The 24,389-nt window shown below is 38.5% G+C and overlaps 1 protein-coding gene and 1 pseudogene across 1 annotated transcript in view; one reads left to right on the forward strand and one right to left on the reverse strand.

The window, feature by feature from the left end:
* The window catches only part of LOC100355064 (cyclin-C-like), an 88,862-nt pseudogene extending 68,317 nt beyond the window's left edge, over nt 1-20,545 (forward strand).
* The window catches only part of CPOX (coproporphyrinogen oxidase), a 217,103-nt gene that overhangs the window by 164,102 nt on the left and 28,612 nt on the right, over nt 1-24,389 (reverse strand). The window lies entirely within an intron of this gene.

The following is a 24,389-nucleotide window of genomic DNA, read 5'->3' on the forward strand; positions in this document are numbered from 1 at the left end:
TTAAGTAGAACAGACAAAAAAACTACTAAGAGGGATAATGTATTAAGTTGTTCATTAACAGTCAGGGCTATGCTGATCAAGTCACCGTTTCCCATAGTGTCCATTCCACTTCAACAGGTTTCCTTTTTGGTGTTCAGTCAGTTGTCACCAATCAGGGAGAACATATGGTATTTGTCCCTTTGGGACTGACTTATTTCACTCAGCATGATGTGTTCCAGATTCCTCCATTTTGTTGCAAATGACTGGATTTCGTTGTTTCTTACTGCGGTATAGTATTCTAAAGAGTACATATCCCATAATTTCTTTATCCAGTCTACCATTGATGGGCATTTAGGTTGATTCCAGGTCTTGGCTATTGTGAGTTGAGCTGCAATAAACATTTGGCTGCAGACCGCTTTTTTGTTTGCCAATTTAAATTCCTTTGGGTAAATTCCAAGGAGTGGGATGACTGGGTCGAACGGTAGGGTTATCTTCAGGTTTCTGAGGGATCTCCAGACTGACTTCCATAGTGGCTTGACCAGTTTGCATTCCCACCAACAGTGGGTTAGTGTCCCTTTTTCCCCACATCCTCGCCAGCATCTGTTGTTGGTAGATTTCTGAATGTGAGCCATTCTAACCGGGGTGAGGTGGAACCTCATTGTGGTTTTGATTTGCATTTCCCTGATTGCTAATGACCTTGAACATTTTTTCATGTGCCTGTTGGCCCTTTGGATTTCCTCTTTTGAAAAATGTCTATTGAGGTCCTTGGCCCATCTCTTAATTGGGTTGTTGGTTTTGTTTTTGTGGAGTTTCTTGATCTCTTTGTAGATTCTGGTTATTAACCCTTTATCTGTTGCATAGTTTGCAAATATTTTTTCCCATTCTGTCGGTTGTCTCTTCACTCTCCTGACTGTTTCTTTTGCAGTACAGAAACTTCTCAATTTGATGCAATCCCAAATGTTAATTTTGGCTTTGATTGCCTGTGCCTCCCGGGTCTTTTCCAGAAACTCTTTGCCTGTGCCAATATCTTGAAGGGTTTCTCCAATGTTCTCTAGTAACTTGATGGTGTCAGGTCATAGATTTAGGTCTTTAATCCATGTTGAGTGGATTTTTGTGTAAGGTGTAAGGTAGGGGTCTTGCTTCATGATTCTGCACGTGGAAATCCAATTTTCCCAGCACCATTTATTGAATAGACTGTCCTTGCTCCAGGAATTAGTTTTAGATCCTTGATCAAATATAAGTTGGCTGTAGATGTTTGGGTTGATTTCTGGTGTTTCAATTCTGTTCCATTGGTCTATCCATCTGTTTCTGTACCAGTACCATGCTGTTTTGATTACAACTGCCCTGTAGTATGTCCTGAAATCTGGTATTGTGATGCCTCCGGCTTTGTTTTTGTTGTACAAGATTGCTTTAGCTATTCGAGGTCTCTTGTGCCTCCATATAAATTTCAGCACCATTTTTTCCAGATCTGAGAAGAAGGTCTTCGGTATCTTGATTGGTATTGCATTGAATTTATAAATTGCTTTTGGGAGAATGGACATTTTGATGATATTGATTCTTCCAATCCATGAGCAAGGAAGATTTTTCCATTTCTTGGTATCCTTTTCTATTACTTTCTTTAAGGTTTTGTAATTTTCATCGTAGAGATCTTTAACGTCCTTGGTTAAGTTTATTCCAAGGTACTTGATTGTTTTTGTAGCTATTGTGAATGGGATTGATCTTAGAAGTTCTTCCTCAGCCATGGCATTGTCTGTGTATACAAAGGCTGTTGATTTTTGTGCATTGATTTTATACCCTGCTACTTTGCCAAAATCTTCTATGAGTTCCAATAGTCTCTTAGTAGAGTTCTTTGGGTCCCCTAAATAAAGAATCATGTCATCTGCAAAGAGGGATAGTTTGAGTTCTTCCTTCCCAATTTGTATCCCTTTAATTTCTTTTTCTTGCCTAATAGCTCTGGCTAGAACCTCCAGAACTATCTTGAATAGCAGTGGTGAGAGTGGACATCCCTGTCTGGTACCAGATCTCAGTGGAAATGCTTCCAACTTTTCCCCATTCAATAGGATGTTGGCTGTGGGTTTTTCATAGATTGCTTTGATTGTATTGAGGAATGTTCCTTCCAAACCCAGTTTGCTTAGAGTTTTCATCATGAACGGGTGTTGTATTTTATCAAATGCTTTCTCGGCATCTATTGAGATAATCATATGGTTTTTATTCTGCAGTCTGTTAATGTGGTGTATCACATTGATTGTCTTGCGCACATTAAACCATCCCTGCATACCAGGGATAAATCCCACTTGGTCTGGGTGGATGATCTTTCTGATGTGTTGTTGCATTCTATAGGCGAGAATTTTATTGAGGATTTTTGCATCTATGTTCATCAGGGATATTGGTCTGTAATTCTCTTTCAGTGCTGCATCTTTTTCCGGCTTAGGAATTAAGGTGATGCTGGCTTCATAGAAAGAATTTGGGAGGATTCCCTCTTCTTCGATTGTTCTGAATAGTTTGAGAAGAATTGGAGTTAGTTCTTCTTTAAATGTCTGGTAGAATTCAGCAGTGAATCCATCTGGTCCTGGGCTTTTCTTTGTTGGGAGGGCCTTTATTACTGTTTCAATTTCTGTCTCAGTTATGGGTCTGTTTAGGTTTTTGATGTCTTCCTGGTTCAATTTAGGTAGGTTGCATGTGTCCAGGAATCTATCCATTTCTGATAGGTTTCCCTGTTTGCTGGCATACAAGTCCTTGTAGTAATTTCTGATGATTCTTTTTATTTCTGTGGTGTCTGTTGTTACATTTCCTTTTTCATCTCTGATTTTATTGATTTGGGTCTTTTCTCTTCTTTTTTTAGTTAGTTGGGCCAATGGGGTGTCAATTTTGTTTATTTTTTCAAAGAACCAGCTCCTCGTTTGGCTGATTTTTTGGAATGTTTTTCTTGATTCAATCCTGTTGATTTCTTCTCTGATTTTAATTATTTCTCTTCTCCTACTAGATTTGGGTCTGGTTTGCTGTAGGTTTTCTAGATCCTTGAGGTGAATTGAAAGCTCATCTATTTGGTGCCTTTCCAATTTCTTGATGTAGGCACCTATTGATATAAACTTTCTTCTTAACACTGCTTTTGCTGCATCCCATAAGTTTTGGTATGTTGTGCTGTTATCCTCATTTACTTCCAGAAAGTTTTTGATTTCTCTTTTGATTTCTTCTATGACCCATTGTTCATTCAGGAGCATGTTGTTCCATCTCCATGTGTTTGCAGATGCTCTAGGGATTCCTGAGTTGCTAATTTCCAACTTCATTCCTTTATGGTCTGAGAAGCTGCATGGTATGATTCTAATTCTTTTGAATTTGCTGAGACTTGCTTTATGGCCTAGTATGTGGTCAATCCTAGAGAAGGTTCCATGTACTGCTGAGAAGAATGTAAAATCTTTAGCTGTAGGATTGAAAGTTCTGTATATATCTGTTAGATCCATTTGGGCTATAGTGTCGTTTAAATCTACTGAATCCTTGTTGATCTTCTGTCCTATTGATCTGTCTATTTCTGAGAGTGGAGTATTGAAGTCCCCCAGTACTATTGTATTGGGGTCTAAGTCTCCCTTTAAGTCCGTTAACAGATCTTTTAGATAAACCGGTGCCCTGTAGTTAGGTGCATATACATTGATAATTGTTATATCTTCCTGTTGAATTGATCCCTTAATCATTATGTAGTGTCCCTCTTTGTCTCTCTTAACGGTTTTTGTGGTAAAGTTTATGGTGTCTGATATTAAGATGGCTACGCCTGCTCTTTTTTCATTTCTGTTGGCATGGTATATCTTTTTCCAGCCTTTCACTTTCAGTCTGTATGGATCTTTGTTGGAAAGATGTGTTTCTTGTAAGCAGCAAATAGATGGGTTTTGTTCCTTAACCCAATCAGCCAAACGGTGTCTTTTAACTGGACAGTTCAGGCCATTCACGTTCAATGTGACTAATGATAAGTGGTAACTTTGCCCTGCCATTTGCCAAAGATAAGTTCTAATATATGCTTTGAGTTCCCTGTGATCTTTTGCTGTGAGCTTTCCTTCCTTGGTTTCCTTCCTTTACCTTCTTTCATATTGATGACCGTGTTTCTTTGTTTCTGTGTGTAACACATCTTTAAGCATCTTTTGCAGGGCTGGACGAGTGGCGGCAAATTCTTTCAATATCTGTTTGTTATGAAAAGTCTTTATTTCACCTTCATTCACAAATGATAGCTTTGCAGGATATAATATTCTGGGCTGGCAGTTGTTCTCTCTTAGTACCTGGGCTATATATTGCCATTCGAAAGGAGGTGAATCTTATAATTCAAAGTTGGGGGTGAGCAGTGCATGACCAGCTCATGTGAGGCCTCTGGTTGGTTCAGAGTACTCAGGACCTTCCTTTGACTGGTCAGTAATAGGGGCCAGTGTATTTATTCTGATATGGCAAAGGTGTTCTCAGGTTTATCTGGGCCAAAGGGTAGATTGGGTATTTGTTTGATCAGGGCTTCTCATGTTTAACTATAGGGGCAATTCCAGCCTTTATGATTCAGGGTCTTGATTCTGGCTTTACTAGGTGTCACTCCCTAAATTTAATGAGTTAATCTTTATTTACAGAGGACCTGCAAACTAAGGAAGAGATCCTGGGGTCTAAATCAAAGGCATTAGGGCTAGAGGCATGGTTTCAGGACTAATGCTTTTATTTATTTTTTATAGGTTTTTTTAATTTAATAAAAGTGAATTTACAAAGTGCAACTTGTGTATTGTTGTGGCTCCCCCCCCCCAAACTCCCTCCCTCCCGTGGCCCTCTCCCATCCCACCCTTCATCGAGTTTCATTTTCAATTACCTTCATATACTGAAGATCAACTTAGTATATACTAAGCAAGGATTTCAACAGGCTGCACTCACACAACCGCACAAGGTATAGGGTATTGTTTGACTAGTAGTGTTGTTTTTAAGTTTCATAGTAAAACACATTAAGGACAGAGATCCTACGTAGGGAGCATGTACCCAGTGACTCCCGTTGTTGATTTAACAATTGGCACTCTTATTTATGACGTCAGCAATCACCTGAGACTCTTGCTATGAGCTGTCTAGGCTATGGAAGCCCCTTGAGTTCACCGACTCTGAACTTTTTAGTCAAGGCCGTATCACAGTGGAGGTTCCTTCCTCCCTTCAGAGAAAGGCGCCTCTCTCCTTGATGGCCTGTTCCTTCTGCTGGGGTCTTGTTCACCAGGATCTTTCATTTAGATTGTTTTTTTTGCCACCGTGTCATGGCTTTCCATGCCTGTGAGACTCTCATGGACCTTTTAGCCAGATCCGAATGTCCCAAGGGTTGATTCTGAGGCAGGAGTGCTGCCATTCTATGAGTCTAACAGCAAGACATTTTATATGATAAATCTCATAAATAGCTAAAGACTCTGGTTAATATTATACTCCAGAGAGAATTCATTTTATTTGGAAGGTAGGTAAGAGGAAGTTTAATTTTAACTCAATTAGAGATTTAGTTGATTCAGTGCCAGCCTTTGTTATTTTCTGAGGGCATGTACAGCCCCATCTACAGTTATAACTGAAGACTAACATGCAGCATTAGAAAAGAAAAAAAATCACTGCTATCTTTTAAAGATGTTATTACAGTAACAGGAAAGGTTAATTCCACATGCAACTGACACCCAAACATATCTTCAGAGTAAAATTTGTAGATCACCAGTATGTCAGGTTCTCACCCATAGCAGTAAATCACCCTTCACCTTCATACTGACTCCTCAGACAAGTTCAGTAGATGTTCTCGATGACTAGCTGCCTTTGATTTCCTCATGTTAATCACCATATTACTCATCTTAGGAAAATTTCCATTGTGACTAAAGTGCTACTCATGGTTAAGAACATAAAAACAAGATAAAATTTACCAGTTATCTCACCTCCAGGGAAGACATTCACAATTGGTTTATAATATGTTTACTATGTATTTAATCTTTCTTGCTGTGAAAACTCAGCTCAAATGATCATTATCTCCCCCTTTGCCCAACTGCAAACCTACCACTGGTCAAACCTGTAGTCTGATTTACCTCCTGATGACATACTCCAAGAATTTCAGACTCTCCCCACCCATTGTTCCAAAAACTTAATTTTAAACATTCAGTTTTTATCATTTGTAGCCTAGGCCAAAGATAATAGTTCTTAATGAAAATTCTTTACAGAAATTTACCATTGATCTGTTTTATAATTTTATGGAACACAAAACAAGAAGTATTAATGAAAGGAGCTATTTAAGGGGCCAAAATATAAGTTTTCCCTCCTACTCGCTACCTTCTCATGGCACCTGTGATACCTCTTAATATAAGGATAATCCTTTGGAAAATGTTGATAGATGCATGCTTAATGATAAAGTACATGAAAATTCAGAGATATTTCACTGAGACATTCACCAGAAATGACTGTAAGATTTTCGATCAATAATCTTCATCTATTTCCTCCTAATCTGCTACATGAACACTGGTCATCCTTTCTTATCTGGCTTGAAGATCTGTTGCCAGTGGGAAATGATGTCTTTTCCAAAAGGAAGAGGACCTTCTTCAGGAAAGGGGATCTATATGGCGGGGGTTCCCTCCAGAACCTAACCTACAGCCCACATTTCTACGTTAAGAAATATTTTATCACAACATTGTGTATGTAGTGAAAAAGAAAGTATAATATACAATCTCAGTTATATGTCTATATGCCTGGATATGCATGGGTGAGGATACACACACACACACACACACACACACACTCACATGTGCACACACATATGTATTTATGCCAAAATGTTAGTAGATTGTACCATTTACAAACTAATTTCTTTGCAGTTATTTGTGTTTTCCTCTTTTTATTAGGCCAGTGACCTAAAAAAGAGGTCAGTGATTTTTTAAATTTATTTTTGAAAAACAGAGAGCTCCCAGATGCTAGTTCATTTTCCAAATGCAGCAGGCCCTGAGTGGGACTGAAATTGGAAACTAGGAATTGTAACTAGGTCACCCATGTAGATGATAGGAGCCTAGTTACTTTTTTATTTTTAATGATTTTTTTTGAGGTCTGAATTACTTGGAGAGATCTTCCATCTGTTGGTTCGCTCCCCAGTGCTGGCTGTTGAGGCCATTTGAAAAGTGAACCAGGGGATAGAAGATCTCTGTATGTATCTCCCCCTCTCCATATTTTGAATAAATCTTTTAGAAAACAACAACAGTTATCACTGTCTCAAGGTTATAATTAATTCAGGGGTAAGTCACATGCAATAATCAAAGACTAGTACAAGAGTATTAACTTTTGACCCTAACATTCATATGGAAACACAAGACACCTAAATAGCTAAAACAATCTTAAACAATAAAAACAAAGCTGGGAGCATTGCAATACCAGATTTCAAGACATACCACAGAGCAGTTATAATCAAAACAACCTGATACTGGCACAAAAAGACATATGGACCAATGGAACACATTAGAAACCCTAGAAACTAATTTACACATCTACAACCAACCTATATTTGACAGATGGGTTAAAACCATTCTCTGGAGATAGACAGTCTCTTCAACACATGATGTTGTAGAAATTGGATCTCCACATGCAGAAATATGAAATACTCCTACCTTATACCCTATACAAAAAAAAATCAGCTCACAATGGATCAATGATCTAAACTTAGGATGTGAAACCATCAAATTCTTTAGGAAAAGCACTGCACAACATTGGCCTAAGAAGAACTTTATGAATAAAATCCCAAAAGCAAAGGTAATAAAAGCAAAAATAGACAAATGAGATTACATCAAGTTCAGAAGTTTCTGCACAGCAATAGAAGCACTCAACAAAGTAAGAGGCAACCAATAGAATGGGAAAAATATTTCCAAAGCATACATCTAATAAAGGATTAATATTCAGACTATATAAGAACCTCAAGAAATTCAACAACAAAGCAATCCATTTAAAAAATGTGCTAGGACCCAGCATTCTGGTACAGTGGACTAAGCTACTGCCTGCAATGGTGGCATCAATCTGGTGTCAGTTCACATCCTGCCCACTCCACTTCCCATCCAGCCCCCTGCTAATGTGCCTGGGAAACATCCTAGGATAGCCCAAGTTCTTGGGATCCTGCATTCCTGTGGTAGACCCATATGAGACTCCTTGCTCCTGGCTTTGACCTGGTACAGCCCCAACCACTATAGCCATTTGAGGAGGGAACCAGCAGATGGAAGATCTCTCTGTGTCTCTGTCTGTCTGTCTCTGTCTCTCTCTGTAACTCTGCCTTTCAAATAAATAAAATAAATCTTAAAACAGAAAAGAAATTGACTATGGATATGAACAGGCATTTTTCAAAGGATGAAATACAAATGGCCAACACACACATGAAAAAATGCTCAAAATCACTAATCATCAGGGAAATGCAAATGCAAGCTATAATGAGGTTTTACCTCACCCCAGTTGGAATGGCTATCATCTAAAAAATCAAAAAGTAACAAATTCTGGTGAGGATACAGAGAAAAAGGTACTCAATACACTGTTGGTGGGAATGTAAACTAGTACAACCATTATGGAAGACAATGAAAGATTCCTCAAAAATCTTAAAATAGATCTATTATATGACTCAGCCATTTCACTCCAAGGAATTTACCCAAAGGAAATGAAACCAGCATTTGAGAGAGTTATCTGTACCCCCATGTTTATAGCAGCTCAATTCACAATAAGTAACACATGCAATCAACCCAGATGTCCAATAACTGATAACTAGATGAAGAAAATGTGATTTATATGCAGCCATAAAAAAGAATGAAATACTGTCTGTTGCAACAAAATGAATGCAAATTGGAGACCATTATGCTTAGTGAAATAAGCCAGTCCCAAAAAGACAAATGTATGTTTCCCCTGATCTTTAGTAACTAATACATAGAGTAAAAGAACAAAGAAGTGTATCTAAGTGAATTTGACATCTCAAGATTTGATTACTATTTGTAGCTTTTGTCTATAGTCCTAAGGAACAGTGGTCTTTCTACCTACTATGTGTTGAATTCTTTATTTAGTGGAATATTAAGCTTGGGAATATGAAGTAAATTGAAAGTACATCGCCAGTGCCGTGGCTCAATAGGCTAATCCTCCGCCTTTCGGCGCCAGCACACTGGGTTCTAGTCCCGGTCGGGGTGCCGGATTCTGTCGGTTGCCCCTCTACCAGTCCAGCTCTCTGCTGTGGCCCGGGAGTGCAGTGCAGAATGGCCCAAGTGCTTGTGCCTTGCACCCCATGGGAGACCAGGAGAAGCACCTGGCTCCTGCCTTCGGATCAGCGAGGTGCGCTGGCCGCAGCGCGCCGGTCACGGCAGCCATTGGAGGGTGAAACAAGGGCAAAAGGAAGACCTTTGTCTCTGTCTCTCTCTCTCACTGTCCACTCTGCCTGTCAAAAAAAAAAAAAAAAAGGAAAGAAAAAAAAAGGAAAGAAAAAGAAAAAGTACATCATTGGGGGCCAACATTGTGGTGTAGCAGGTGAAACCACCTCTTGCAATACAGGCATCCCATATGAGTGCTATTTTGTATCTTGGCTGCCCTGGCTCTGATCCAGGTACCTGATACTGGCCCAAGAAGAGCAGCAGCAGATGTCCCAAAAGTGTTTGGGCTCCTGCCACTCATGTTGGAGACAGGCGGAGCTCCTGAATCCTGGCTTCAGCCTGCCTTGGTGCTAGCTGTTGCAGTCATCTGGGGAGTGAACTAGCAGATGAGAGATCTCTCTCTGAAAGTCTGATTTTCAAAATAAATAAATCTTTTTTAAAAAAGAAAAAGTATGTCATTTCAAACATTAAAAAATGAAGGAGGAGAGAAGGTAAGAGTGAGGGCAGGAGGATAGAAAGTATCACTATATAAAACTGTACATTTGAAATACCTGAAATCTGTTCATTCATTCATTTACTCATTCACTTATTCATTCATTCATTCATTTGAATGGCATAGCAACAGAGAGAAAGGGAGAGAAAAAGGGATTTTTCATTGACTGATTCACTCCTGAAGTGGGTACAATAGTCACGGTTGGGCCAAACCAAAGCCAATAGTCAGAAATTCTATCCTGGTCTCCCACGTGTGTGTCAGGCATTCAAGTACTTACGCCATCTGCCACTGCCTTCCCAGGTACATTACCAAGGAACTGGATGAGAAGCAGAACAGCCAGGACTCAAACTGGTGCTCTGATGTGGAATGCCAGTGTTAAAACAGAGGCTTAATTCACTAAGCCACAACACTGGCTACAATTAAAATTGTTAAGAAAAAATGAATTGAAATTGGACTACTGAGATATTCTTTCACTTGGCCCTTCCTTCTTCTAGAATCTTCTATGTATTCTGTAAAGTAAAAAGGAAGTATAGATTGATGTTAATTATGTAAAAATATTAATTTATACTTTTTCATACAAGAGTGTACTGAGAGGTGGTGTATTTGATGACATCTTTAGGAATATTCTAGGCAAAATCCTACCAGTCTCCTGAGGTCTAGCTCAAACTCCTTCAAAAGCTAAAAATATTCTTGATTGGAATTAATCTCTCCTTCCAACCACCTTATAAATCTATTACACTTTGCTTCCCCTTTGCACCTATCATAATGATCGTAAGATCATTTTACAAATTTTCCCATGTTTATTCACAATCAATATGCATCAGAAGTTTATAAAATAAGCAGAAATTCCAAGCTTCCTCCTCCTCCCACTCACCAAAGATGTAAACACTATTAAATACCAAAAATTTTTAAAATTCAAATTTTGACCATATGGGAATGAAATTCTGTAGGGGAAAATCACAGCACATCAAACTTATCCATGTCTCCTACCTTTAAAGCACTTGATTACAATAATAGCTTTTTTGACAATATTTTCATGTGATTCATGATTCATGTTCCATTTTGGCAATCTGATAAATTCAGGATGTTATTTATCATCTCTATAGAAACCATTCTTCCAAAAGTCTTTGTCTAATTCCTTTGCTACACGGTAAGGGATTATGATGCTTTTCTTTGCAAGAATCAGACAAAGCAGGAAGTGTGGGTGAAAGACAAAAAAAATCACCTGGAAAAGAGCCAAATAAACTCATTCAAAATTAAAGAGAAAAAACTCAAATATTATGCTTACTATGTGACAGATTCTGTTCAAAATATCTCATAATCCACTGACTTAATCTTCACAACAGTCCTATGCAGTAAATGTAAGTAACCTTATTTTGTAGGTGAAAAGGCAAGATGAGAGAGATGAAGTCACTTAACCAAGATTACAGCACAGTAAATGATCAAACAGGGAGTCAGACTAAAAAATCTAAGTGTTCCCCAACAGAGTTCATAGCATTTATAAGTTCTGAGTAATAAAAGTAGAATTTTATTGAGTATACTTAAAGAATAGAATATATTTTTTAAAGATTTATTTATTTATATTTGAAAGGCAGAGTGACAGAGAAAAAAGAGATCTTCTATCCACTGGTTCAGTCTCCAAACAACTGCAACAGTAAGAGAGGACCCAGGAGCCAGGAACCCTATCTGGGTCTCCCACATGGGTGGCTGGGGGCCCAAGTACTTGAACATCAGCTGCTTTCCCAGGGTGCTTATTAGCAGAAAACTGAATATCAAGTTGAAGTAAGTTTAAAACCCAGGCACTTGGATATGGGATGCCAGCATTCCAAGCTGTGGTGAAATTACTGTGCCTTAATAGCTGCCTTTGATTGTCAATAGAGTGTTGTAAACTTATTTTGAAAATAGATCAGCCTAATTTCTTTTCTCACAATTGTAATATATATGCCTCTATACAAACTGTTTCCGGACATGGGTAGCTCAGGGGTTCTTGTCTCTTGGTGATATATCTTGAGGAGTCAGTTTGGCGTGCAATATTGAGACCTTGAAAAAAATGAAACAGAAATCTTGAAAATTAAGGTCTCAATAAGCCACATATTGAAAGTACAGTTGATATCCTCCACATCAGAACAGAATTAGCAGAAGAAATAATATCTGGACCGGCGCCGCGGCTCAGTAGGCTAATCCTCCACCTTGCGGCGCCGGCACACCGGGTTCCAGTCCCAGTCGGGGCACCGGATTCTGTCCCGGTTGCCCCTCTTCCAGGCCAGCTCTCTGCTGTGGCCAGGGAAGTGCAGTGGAGGATGGCCCAAGTGTTTGGGCCCTGCACCCCATGGGAGACCAGGATAAGTACCTGGCTCCTGCCTTCGGATCAGCGTGGTGCGCCAGCCGCGGCGCGCTGGCCACAGCGGCCATTGGAGGGTGAACCAAAGGCAAAGGAAGACCTTTCTCTCTGTCTCTCTCTCACTGTCCACTCTGCCTATCCAAAAAAAAAAATATATATATATATATATCTGGACTTGAAGAGAGATCTTTTGAAATACATTGTCCAGGGGAAAAAATGGAGAAAATAAAAAAGAATGAAGACAGCCTTGCCTTGAAGACATTTGGGATACTATTAAAGGAACAAATATTCAAATTTGGGAAATTTTAAAGGGGAAAATGCATAGGAAACCTATCCAATGAAGTAATAGCTGAAAAAGTCCCCAACCTGGGGAAAGATATGTGTATCAACGTACAGAAGCCCATGGGATCCCAAATTGATATGGCTAGAAAAAATCCACAGCACATCATATTGTAGTCAAACTGGCCAAAGTCCACAACAGAGAGGGAATTCTAAAACTTCAAGATAAAAGTGCTAAATCACATTTACAGGAATCCCAAATGTTAAACAGCAAATTTCTCATTTCGAATTTTATAGACCAGGAAAGAATTGAATTATGTATTTCAAGTTCTGGAAGAAAAAAATTGACAAACAATAATGCTGCACTCAAAGTGAAGGAGAAATAAAGACCTTTCAAGACAAACAAAAACTGAGGGAATTCATCAACACCAGGCAGCCCATACAAAAGATGCATAAGAGAATCCTACCTCCAGAAGCAAAAGAAAGAAAACTACTATCATGGATACGTGTGAAAGTATAAAATTCAGGAAAGGGCTGGCGCCGCGGCTCACTAGGCTAATCCTCCGCCTTGCGGCACCAGCACACCGGGTTCTAGTCCCGGTCAGGGCACCAGATTCTGTCCCAGTTGCCCCTCTTCCAGGCCAGCTCTCTGCTGTGGCCAGGTAGTGCAGTGGAGGATGTCCCAAGTACTTGTGCCCTGCACCCCATGGGAGACCAGGATAAGTACCTGGCTCCTGGCTTCGGATCAGCGTGATGCGCCAGCCATAGTGCGCCGGCCGCAGCGGCCATTAGAGGGTGACCAACGGCAAAGGAAGACCTTCCTCTCTGTCTCTCTCTCTCTCTCTCTCACTGTCCACTCTGCCTGTTAAAAAAAAATTCAGTAGAAGAGCAGATACTCAAAATAGAAAAGAATCAAAGCTTATTAAAACAGTAAATCACCAAAATGCAAAGACGAACAACAAGCGAGGTACAAAAGAGGCTGGCATGTTATTAAGGCTGGAGTTAACGCACCACCTGTAATGCCAGCATCCCATATGGACACCAGTTTGAGTCCTGGCTGCTCCACTTCTATTCCAGCTCCCTTCTAATGTTCTTGCGAAAGCAGCAGAAGATGGCTCAAGCCCTTGAGACCCTGCACCCACATGGGAGACCCACACAGAGCTCTTGGCTCCTGACCTTGGCATGGCCCAGCACCAGCCATTGCGGTACAGGGTCTCAAGGACTTGGGACATCTTCTGTTGCCTTTCCAGGCACATTAGTAGGGATCTGGATTGGAAGTTGAGTAGTTGGGACTCGAACAGACACCCATATGGGCTGCTGGCACTACAGACAGCAACTTAACCAGCTGTGCCACAGTGTTGGCCCCAATAAAGAAGTATTTCAAAAAACACGTCCCTGATAGGTGACAACTAACTGAGCACCAAAAAGGAAACCTGTTAAAGTGAAATGAACACTATGAGAAACGGTGACTTGATCAACCCTCACCCTGACTGTTGATGAGCAACTTAATATGTTATCCCTCTTAGTATTTTTTTTTGGTTTGTTCTACTTAATACTTTTGGTTGAATACTGTAATCAATACACAATTCTTCTTAAGTGCTGAAACTTAACTGAAAAGTGATCGCTGTTAAATATAAGAGTGGGAATAAGAGAGGGAAGAGATGTGCAATTCGGGACATGCTCAAGCTGACTTGCCTCAAACAGTAGAGTTAGAAACATACCAGGGGATTCCAATTCAATCCCACCAAGGTGGCATGTACCAATGCCATCTCACTAGTCCCAGTGATCAATTTCTGTTCACAATCAATCATAATGATAGGACTAAGAACCAAAGGGATCACATAAACAAGAATAGTGTCTGCAAATACTAGCTGATAGAATCAAAAAGGGAGAGAACGATCCAACATGGGAAGTGAGATACACAGCAGACCCATAGAATGACAGATGTCCTAAACAGCACTCTGGCCTCAGAATCAGCCCTTAAGGCATGCGGATCCGCTGAAAAGCCCATGAGAATATTTCAGGCATGGAAAGCCAAGACACTCTGGGGAAAAAAAAAAAAAACCTAAATGAAAGATCTTCGTGGGTGAGATCCCAGTGGAAAGAATGGGTCATCAAAGAAGGAGGTACCTTTCTCTGAAGGGAGGAGAAACTTCCACTTTGACCATGGCCTTGTCTAAAAATTATCAGAGTCAGTGAACTCAGGGGGCTTCCATAGCCTTGGCAGCTCATGACAAGAGCCTAGGGTGATTACTGATGCCATAAACAAGAGTGTCAATTTGTTAAGTCAACAACAGGAGTTACTGTGTACTTACTCCTCATGTAAGATCTTTGTCCTTAGTGTGCTGTACATTGAGATTTCATGCTATAACTAGTACTCAAACAGTATTTTTCACTTTATGTTTCTGTGTGGGAGCAAACTGTTGAAATCTTTACTTAATGTATGCTAAACTGATCTTCTGTATATAAAGAGAATCGAAAATGAATCTTGATGTGAATGGAAGGGGAGAGGGAGTGGGAAAGGGGAGGGTTGCGGGTGGGAGGGACGTTATAGGGGGGAAGCCATTGTAACCCATAAGCTGTACTTTGGAAATTTATATTCATTAAATAAAAGTTTAAAAGAAAAGATTAAAAAAAAAACAAAGAGGGGTAGAAAAGAACAAAGAATGTTCAAAATAAACAAAAGAAAATTAATAAAATGACAGGAGTAAGTCTTTACTTTCTAATAAAAATCTTGAATGTAAATGGGCTAAATTCCCTGCTTAAATAATATAGATTGCCTGAAAGTGTATATTAAAAAACCCATATTTCACTTTGTGTTTCTATGGGGGTGCAAACTGTTGAAATCCTTACTTAATGCATACTAAACTGATCCTCTGTTAAAAAAAAAAAAAAAAGAAATTATCAATTCCCAACTTGACTCTCACTGGGATTAAACATGACAATAGGTCTGCTCTGATTTCATCATCATTTAAAAAAAATCATCTATTATTTTTCACTTTATGTTTCTGTGTGGGAGCAAACTGTTGAAATCCATACTTAATGTATACTAAGCTGATCTTCTGTATATTAAGATAATCAAAAATGAATCTTGATGTGAATGGAAGGGGAGAGGGAGTGGAAAAGGGGAGGGTTGTGGGTGGGAGGGACGGTATGGGGGGGAAGCCATTGTAATCCATAAGTCGTACTTTGGAAAATTATATGCATTAAATAAAAGTTAAAAAAAAAACCAAAGATATACTGACTACAAAAAACTCACTTCATCAGTAAAGACATGCAGAAAGAAATGAAAGGATGGAAAAAGATGTTCATGCAAATAGAAACCGAAAGTGAACAGGTATAACTATATTTATATGAAACAGTTCTAAAGGCAAAAGTGTAAATAAGGACAAAAATATCACTATAGAATGGCCAAAGGACCAATTCAGCAAGAAGATATAGTGATTGTAAAATGTATATGCACCAAATGCCAGAGCACTCTGCTATGTAAAACAACTTTGTTAGATCTAGGAGAGAAAGATGCCAACACAATAATACTGCAGGTCTACAAAACCTCATTTTCATCAATGGACAGATCACCTTGATGAAAAATCAATAAAGGATCATAAGAATTAAACTATATTGTAGAGTGCATGTCTCTAACAAACATTTGCAGAACTTTCCATCCAATAGCTGCCTGGAACATGGGACATTCTCCACAATAAACCATATTTTAAGCTACAAAATAGATCTCAATAAAAAAGAAATGAAATCATGTTTATATTTTGGTTAACAATGGAATAAAACCATAAATAAACAACTTTCAAAATTGTGCAGTTATATGGACTCTGAATAATACAGTATTGAATGAACAATGAGTCATTGAAGAAGTCAAAAGGAAATTATTTACAAATTTCTCAAAACACATGAAAATAGAAATGCAATTTACCAAAATGTAATAGGATGCAGCAAAAGTAGGACTAACAGTGATTTATAGCAATAAGTGCCTACATAAAAATGTTAGAAAGACATCCAATAAATAAGCTAACAATGAACCACAAGTGCTCAGAAAACCAAGAATAAAACCCTAAGTTAATAGAAATAACAGAGCAAAAATAAAATAGAGATTAAAACAACAATGCAGGCCGGTGGCCCAGGAGTGCAGTGGAGGATGGCCCAAGTGCTTGGGTCCTGCACCCGCATGGGAGAACAGGAGGAAGCACCTGGCTCCTGGCTTTGGATCAGCACAGTGCCGGCCATAGCAGCCATTTTGGGGGTGAACCAATGGAAGGAGGACCTTTTTCTGTCTCTCTCTCACTGTCTAACTCTGACTTTCAAAAAAAAATGCAAAAGATCAATGAAATGAAGAATTGTTTGTTTTTAAGATAAACAAAATTGACAAACTCTTAGCTGGACTAACCAGGAAAAAAAGAAGGAATACTCAAACTAATAAAATCAGAAATGGAAAGGGAGACATCACAAGTGATACCACAGAAATACAAAGGATCATTAGGGACAACACATGCAGAGTCTAGAAGAAAGGTGTAAATTTCTGGACACTTACAACCTACCCAAATTGGATCATGAAAATAGAAAACCTGAACAGACAAATAATGAGTAATAAAATTAAATCAGTAATAAAAAAAAAATCTCCCAACAAGGGATAGGCTAGGACCAGACGGATTCACTGTAGAATTCCGCCAAATTTTTAACGAGAACTGACCCCAATTCCTCTTAAGTTATTCCAAAAAATTAAAAGGGAGAGAATTCTAAGGAACTCATTGTACAAGGCTAGCATTACTGGGAAACCAAAACCAGACATGGACAAAACAAAAAATATAACTATGGCCCATATCTCTTATGAACATAGATGCAAAAAAAGTTAACAAAATATTAGCAAATTGAATCCAATAACTCACCCAAATTACATTCACCGTAATCAAGTGGGACTTGTCCAAGAGATGCAAGGATGATTCAACAAATACAAATCAATAAGCACAATATAACACATTAACAAAATGAAAGACAAAAATTATATGATTATTTCAATAGATATAGAAAAACCATTGGATTAAATTCAACCTTCATGAAAAGCAATTTATATATTCTAAACAAATGATATATAAAAGGAACATAATTCACCATAGTAAAGGATATATATTACAGTCCCACAGCCAAAGTCATACTGATCTGAAATAAGAAAAGACTGTGCACTCTCACTACTCTCACTACACTAAAGGAAAACAGCCACAAGTAGGCAAGAGAAATAAACTAAAGGCATCCACACAGGAAAGAAGGAAGTGAATTTATCCATGTTTGAAGATGCCATGATATAATATTTAGAAAAAATGTAAAGACTACATCAAAAGGCTGATACATGAATTGCATATACTTGTGGGATACAAAATAAACATCAAAAATTAGTAACTTTTTACACACCAAGAGCAAACTTGCTGAGAAACAAATCACAATAGCTGCAAAAAACTAGATCCTTAAGAATAATGATCTCTTCAATGAAAATTATAAAACATTGATAAAAGAAATTGAAGACAAAAAATGGAAAGACCTCTCATGGAAGGGAAGATTTACTATTGATAAAATGTCCATATGTCTCAAAGCTATTTACAGATTCAATGAAATCCCTACCAAAATACCAATGACATTCTTCATATAACTAGGAAAAGCAGTCCTAAAGTTCCCTTGGAAGTGCAACAGACCTCAATAGTCAAAGTAATCCATAGCCAAAGGAACAAAGCTGAAACCTTCAAAATGTCTGAGCTCTAGATTTCTCAGAGTCATAGTTACCAAAACAACATGAAATTGCCATAAAAACAGACACATAGGTAGGTGGAATAGGATAGAGATTCCAACAATAAGTCCACACATATACAACCAACTGATTCTCTGCCAAAAAATAAAAAACATGCATTGGAGAAAGACAGCCTCTTCAATAAATAGTGCTGTAAAAACTGGATATTTATAACCTGAGTATTGAAACCATACCCAATCACCCACCCTAAACAAAAGTCATATCCAAATGGATTAAATGCTTAAATGTAAGACATGAAAATAGGAAAAGAACATGTAGGGAAAAAACTTCCAGACATTAATACAGAAAATGACATCTTATGATTTGACTATTGTTTACAGCTCTTCTCTATATTCCTGTGGAACAGTGGTCTTTCTACATTTTACTTATTGAACATTATAGTTAGTGATGCATTAAGCCTGTGATTATAAAGTAAGTTGAAAGTGTGTTAATGCAAAAATTTAAGAAGGAAGGAAGCGAGGGAGGGAGGGAGGAAGGGAGGGAGGCAGGCAACTGAGGGAGGAAGTGGGGGAGAATTATAGCTATCTTAGAACTGTATCTATGAAATGCATGAAATCTGTTCTTTTTATATTAATAAAAATAAAAATTTTTTAAAAGACACCAGTACAGGCAATGATTATTTTTAACAAGACCCCAAAGCACAGAACAAAAGCCAAAGCAAGCAAAATGGGATTACATCAAACTCCAAAGCTTCTGCCCAGTGGAGGGGACTATCAGCACAGTGAATGGACAGCTAAAAGAATGGGAGAGGGGCCAGCACTGTGGCATAGGAGATTAAGCCTCTGCTTGCAGTGCCGACAACCCACATGGGTGCCAGTTTAAGTCCTGGCTGCTCCACTACTGATCCAGCTCCCTGCTGATGGCCTGGGAAAGCAGTGGGAGATAGCCCAAGTGCTTAGGACCCTGCAGCCGCATGGGAGACCCAAAGAAACTCATGCCTCCTAGCTTTGAATCACCCCAGCCCTGGCCTTTATGGCCATTGAGGAGTGAACCAACAGATGGGAGATCTCTCTCTCTGTCTCTCCCTCTCTGTCTGTAACTCTGCCTTTCAAATAAATAAATAAATCTTAAAAAAATGGGAGAAAATAGGCATAGCTATCAGACAGGCTGCCACTGGCTGGTACCTTTTTATCAGGGCAAGTTTTGTTCCATGGCAGGGAGCTTTTGGCAGAGCTTACACTATTTGCAATGGATTTTGCATAAAATGAGCTGGCGAGGGGGTTCCAAAAAGACAAAGTTGCTCTGAGGAAAAGGCTATCGAAAATTACTGTTTCTTTAATTGTTTTCTAAGCCTCAGATTAAGACACGCGTTGTAACCAGCGCAACAGTCTATTTTTTTTTTTTTTTTTTTTGGACAGGCAGAGTGGACAGTGAGAGAGAGAGAGAGACAAGAGACAAAGGTCTTCCTTTTTCCGTTGGTTCACCCCCCAATGGCCGCTGTGGCCAGCGCACTGTGTTGATCCGAAGCCAGGAGCCAGGTGCTTTTCCTGGTCTCCCAAATGGGTGCAGGCCCAGGGACTTGTGAGCCATCCTCCACTGCACTCCTGGGCCAGCAGAGAGCTGGACTGGAAGAGGGGCAACTGGGACAGAATCCGGTGCCCCGACCGGGACTAGAACCCGGTGTGCTGGCGCTGCAGGTGGAGGATTAGCCTATTGATCCACGGCGCTGGCCTGCAACAGTCTATTTTAAGATATGCTATGCCAAGTGTTCTCTAAATATTAATGTATTAATGGCTCCTACATCTGCTTTGTGGCATCCCAAGTAGAGAAATTTGGAGTAGGCTCAGATACACGGCTGACTTCTGTGGCTCCTTCTGTGTTAAAGACAAGATTTTCATATGCCTTTCCAAAGAAATTTTCCTATAAAATGAATCATATACTAGAATATGAATTCTGTATTTTAGACATAATGCATTGTTATTTGATAGTGCATGATCCTTGTAGACCTTTGTTTCAATAAATGCAGGACATAGGCTAAGAAGACATGTTGCTTCCCCTTGCATGGCAGATAGGAAATGCTACTCACAGAACAGATCTTTGCCTATTGTATTTTTGTCAAATTCACTTTAGCTTGCCTACATGCAACTTGTGTGGTACAGCAGAAATATGCCAAGCAGTGGTTTGGTGGACTGTGGATATAGAGATTTGGGAAATGAACAGTATTAGTGAAAACCATGTGAACAATGGAGGAATTCTGGTGAGAGAAAACAGATGGCTGCAAGTCTTAGATACTAAAATCCAAGATACCTCCAAACAATAAAAAAGAGCAGGATCCAAATGGAAGGCAGAAATCTAGCTACAGCCACTCTTAAAATATTAGACCACAAATATCAGTAATATCCTTAATGGGATAAAAATGAAAATGAATAGCTTGTTTTTGTTAAGTATACTGGGAAGTGACTTTTTTGTAAAACAATTTTTTCTTATTTTACTTCAAAATTGATTAAAATCTCTTGATTATAAAAATTTGGAAATCTTCTAAGAGAACCTACAGAAATACACGGACATTTCTAAATAGCATTTGATTGCTACTTTTTAATTTGGATACTAGAAATTGTAACTTTTTATTAAGCCAGGAAACATGAACCATAATTAGTTTAAAATTATCTTTAGGCATAGGCATTTGGCGTAGCAGTTAAGACACTGCTCGGGAAACCCACAACCCATATCACAGTGCCTGAGTGAGAAAGCTGGCTCTATTTCCAATTCTGGTTTCCTGCTAATGTGTACCCTGGGAGTTAGCAGCTGATGGTTCAAGGATTTGGGTCTCTGCCAACGTGGCAGACTTGATTCATTTCCAGGCTCTCAGCTTTGGCCTGGCCAAGGCCCTGGTTTTCCAAAAGATATTTGGGGAGTAACCAGTAATGGAAGATCTCTTCATCTCTCTCTCTCTCTCTCTCTCTCTCTCTCTCTGTGTGTGTGTGTGTGTGTGTGTGTGTGTGTGTGTGTAAAAATCAATTTAGATATTTTGTTTTGCTTTTATTTGTTTAAGGTATACAAACTTCATGCATTTCATAAGTGAAATTTAGGGACATAGTGACTGTTCCCATCCTACCCTCCCTGCCACCTTCATTCCCACCCCTCCTCCCTCTACTAGTCCCACTTCTATTTTTCACAAAGTTCTATTTTCAACTTCATACACATAAAATTGACACTACATTAAGTAAAGAGTTCAACAAATAGTATTTAAAAAAAAGTATTTAAAAAAAACTGTTCTTCAACAGTCAAGAAAGGGCTGTTCAAAGTTATCATATCTCAAAGTATAAATTTCAATACTTTAGATTACCTTTTAGGTACTCTATTAGTTAACACAAGTCAAGGGGAACATATGGTATTTGCCCTTTTGGGACTGGCTTATTTCACTAAATATAATGTTTTCTAGTTACATCCATTTTGTTGGAAATGACAGAATTTCATTTTATTTTTACCATTGGGTAGGTATTCCATGGTGTACACATCCCATAATTTCTTTATCCAGTCTTCAGTTGATGGACATCTAGGTTGATTCCATATCTTAGCTATTGAGAATTGAGCTGCAATGAACACAGGGGTACAGATAGCTCTTTCATATGCTGATTTCATTTCCTTTGGGTAAATTCCAAGGAGTGGGATGGCTGGGTCATATGGAAGGTCTATATTCATATTTCTGAGGTAACTCCATACTGTCTTCCACAGTGGCTGTACCAGTTTACATTCCCACCAACAGTGGATTAGGGTACCTTTTGAGCTACATCCTCACCAGCATTTATTGTTTGTTGATTTCTGTATAAGAACCATTCTAATGAAGAGAGGTGAAGCTTCATTGTGGTTTTGATTTACATTTACTTATGGCTAGTGATCCTAAACATTCTTTTATGTGTCTGTTGGCCATTTGGATTTCCTCCTTTGAAAATCACTGTTCAAGTCCTTTGCCCATTTCTTAATTGGATTGTTGTTTTGTTGTTGTTGAGTTTCTTGAGCTCTTTATAAATTCTGGATATTAATCCTTTATCAGTTGCATAGTTTGCAAACAATTTCTCCCATTCTGTCAGGTGTCTCTTCACTTTGCTGAGTATTCCTTTTTCAGTGAAGAAGCTTAATTTGATGTAATCCCATATGTTAATTTTGGCTGTTATTGCCTGTGCTTATGGGGTCTTTTCCAAAAACTCTTTGCCTATGCAATGTCTTGAAGGGTTTCCTCCAATGTTCTCTAATAATTTAGTGGTATTGGGTCACAGGTTCAGGCCTTTAACCCATTTTGAGTGGATTTTTTGTGTAGGGTGTAAGGTAGAGATCTTGCTTCATACTTCTGCATGCAGAAATCCAGTTTTCCCAGCACCATTTGTTGAAGAGACTGCCTTTGCTCCAGGGATTTATTTTAACTCCTTTGTCAAAGATAAGTTGGTTGTAGATGTGGTGAATGATTTCTGGCATTTCTGTTTTGTTCCATTGGTCTATCCATCTCTGTTTGTATCGGTATCAGACTGTTTTGATTATAACTGCCTTGTAGAATTTCTTGAAATCTGCTATTGTGATGCCTCCAGCTTTGTTTTTGTTGTATAAAACTGCTTTAGCTATTCAGGGTCTCCTATGTTTCCATATAAACTTCAGCATAATTTTTTTCTATATCTGAGAATGATGTTCTTGGTATATTGATTGGTATTTCATAAATCTGCAAATTATTTTCAGTAGTATAAACATTTTGATGATATTCATTCTTCCAATCCATGAATATGGAAGATTTTTCCATTTCTTTGTGTATTCTATTTCTTTCTTTAATGTTTTATATATTCATTATACAGATTTTTGATGCCCTTGGTTAGATTTATTCCAAAGTATTTAATTTTTTGTAGCTATTGCGAATGGGATTCATCTTAGAAGTTCTTTCTCAGCTATTTTTTCATTGTTTGTGTATACAAAGGTGATTTATTTTTGTGTGTTAATTTTATATCCTGCCACTTTACCAAGCTCTTTCATGAGTTCCAGTAGTCTCTTAGTGGAGTCTTTAGGATCCCCTATTTATAGAATCATGTCATCCACAAATAGGGATAGGACTTCCTCTTTCCCAATTTGTATCCCTTTGATTTATCTTTCTTGCTTAATGGTTCTGACTAAATCTTCCAGGGCTATATTGAATAGCACTGGTGAGAGTGGGCACCTTTGTCTGGTTCTGGTTCTTAGTGGGAATGCTTCTAACTTTCCCCATTCAATAAGATGCTGACCATGAGTTTGTCATAAATTACCTTGATTGTGTTGAGAAATGTTCCTTCTAAACCCAATTTTCTTAAGATTTTCATCATGAAAGTATGTTGTATTTTATCAAATGATTTCTCTTCATCTATTGAGATAATAATATGGTTTTTGCTCTTCAATTTGTTAATGTTATGTATCACAGTGATTGATTTGAGAATGTTGAACCATCCCTGCATACCAGGGAACATCACACTTGGTCCAACTGAATGATCTATTTGATGTGTTGTTGGATTCTATTGGGTAGTATTTTGTTGAGGATTTTTGCATCTATATTCATCAGGGAAATTGATCTGTAGTTCTCTTTCTCTGTTGTATCTTTTTCTGGCTTAGGAGTTAAGGTGATGCTGGTCTCATAGAGTTTTGGAGGATTCCCTCCTTTTCAATTTTTTGGATAACTTGAGAACAATTGGAGTAAGTTCTTTAAATGGCTGGTGGAATTCAGCAGTGAAGCTGTTGGTCCTGGGCTTTTCTTTGTTGGAAGGGTCTTTATTACTTATTCAATTTCTATCTTGGTTCATCATTCATTTCCAGAAATTTTTTGATTTCTATTTTTATTTCCTCAATGACCCACTGTTCATTCAGGAACATGTTGTTCAGCCTCCATGTGTTTACATATGTTCTAGAGATCCTTGAGTTGTTGATTTCCAGTTTCATTCCATTATGTTCACAGAAGATGCATGTTATGATTTTGATTTTATTGAACTGGCTGAGACTTGCTTTATGGCCTAGGATGTGGTCTATCCTAGAGAAAATTCCATGCATTTGTGAGAAGAGAATGTGTATTCTGCAACTGTGGGATGAAAAGTTCTGTAGATATCCATTAGGTCCATTTGGTCTATGGTGTTGATTAACTCTATTGTTTTCTTGCTGATTTTCTGTGTGGTAGATCTGACCATTGCTAATAGTGGGGTACTGAGTCCCTCA

This window comes from Oryctolagus cuniculus, chromosome 4 (assembly GCF_964237555.1).
Source record: "Oryctolagus cuniculus chromosome 4, mOryCun1.1, whole genome shotgun sequence".
NCBI lineage: Eukaryota > Metazoa > Chordata > Mammalia > Lagomorpha > Leporidae > Oryctolagus > Oryctolagus cuniculus.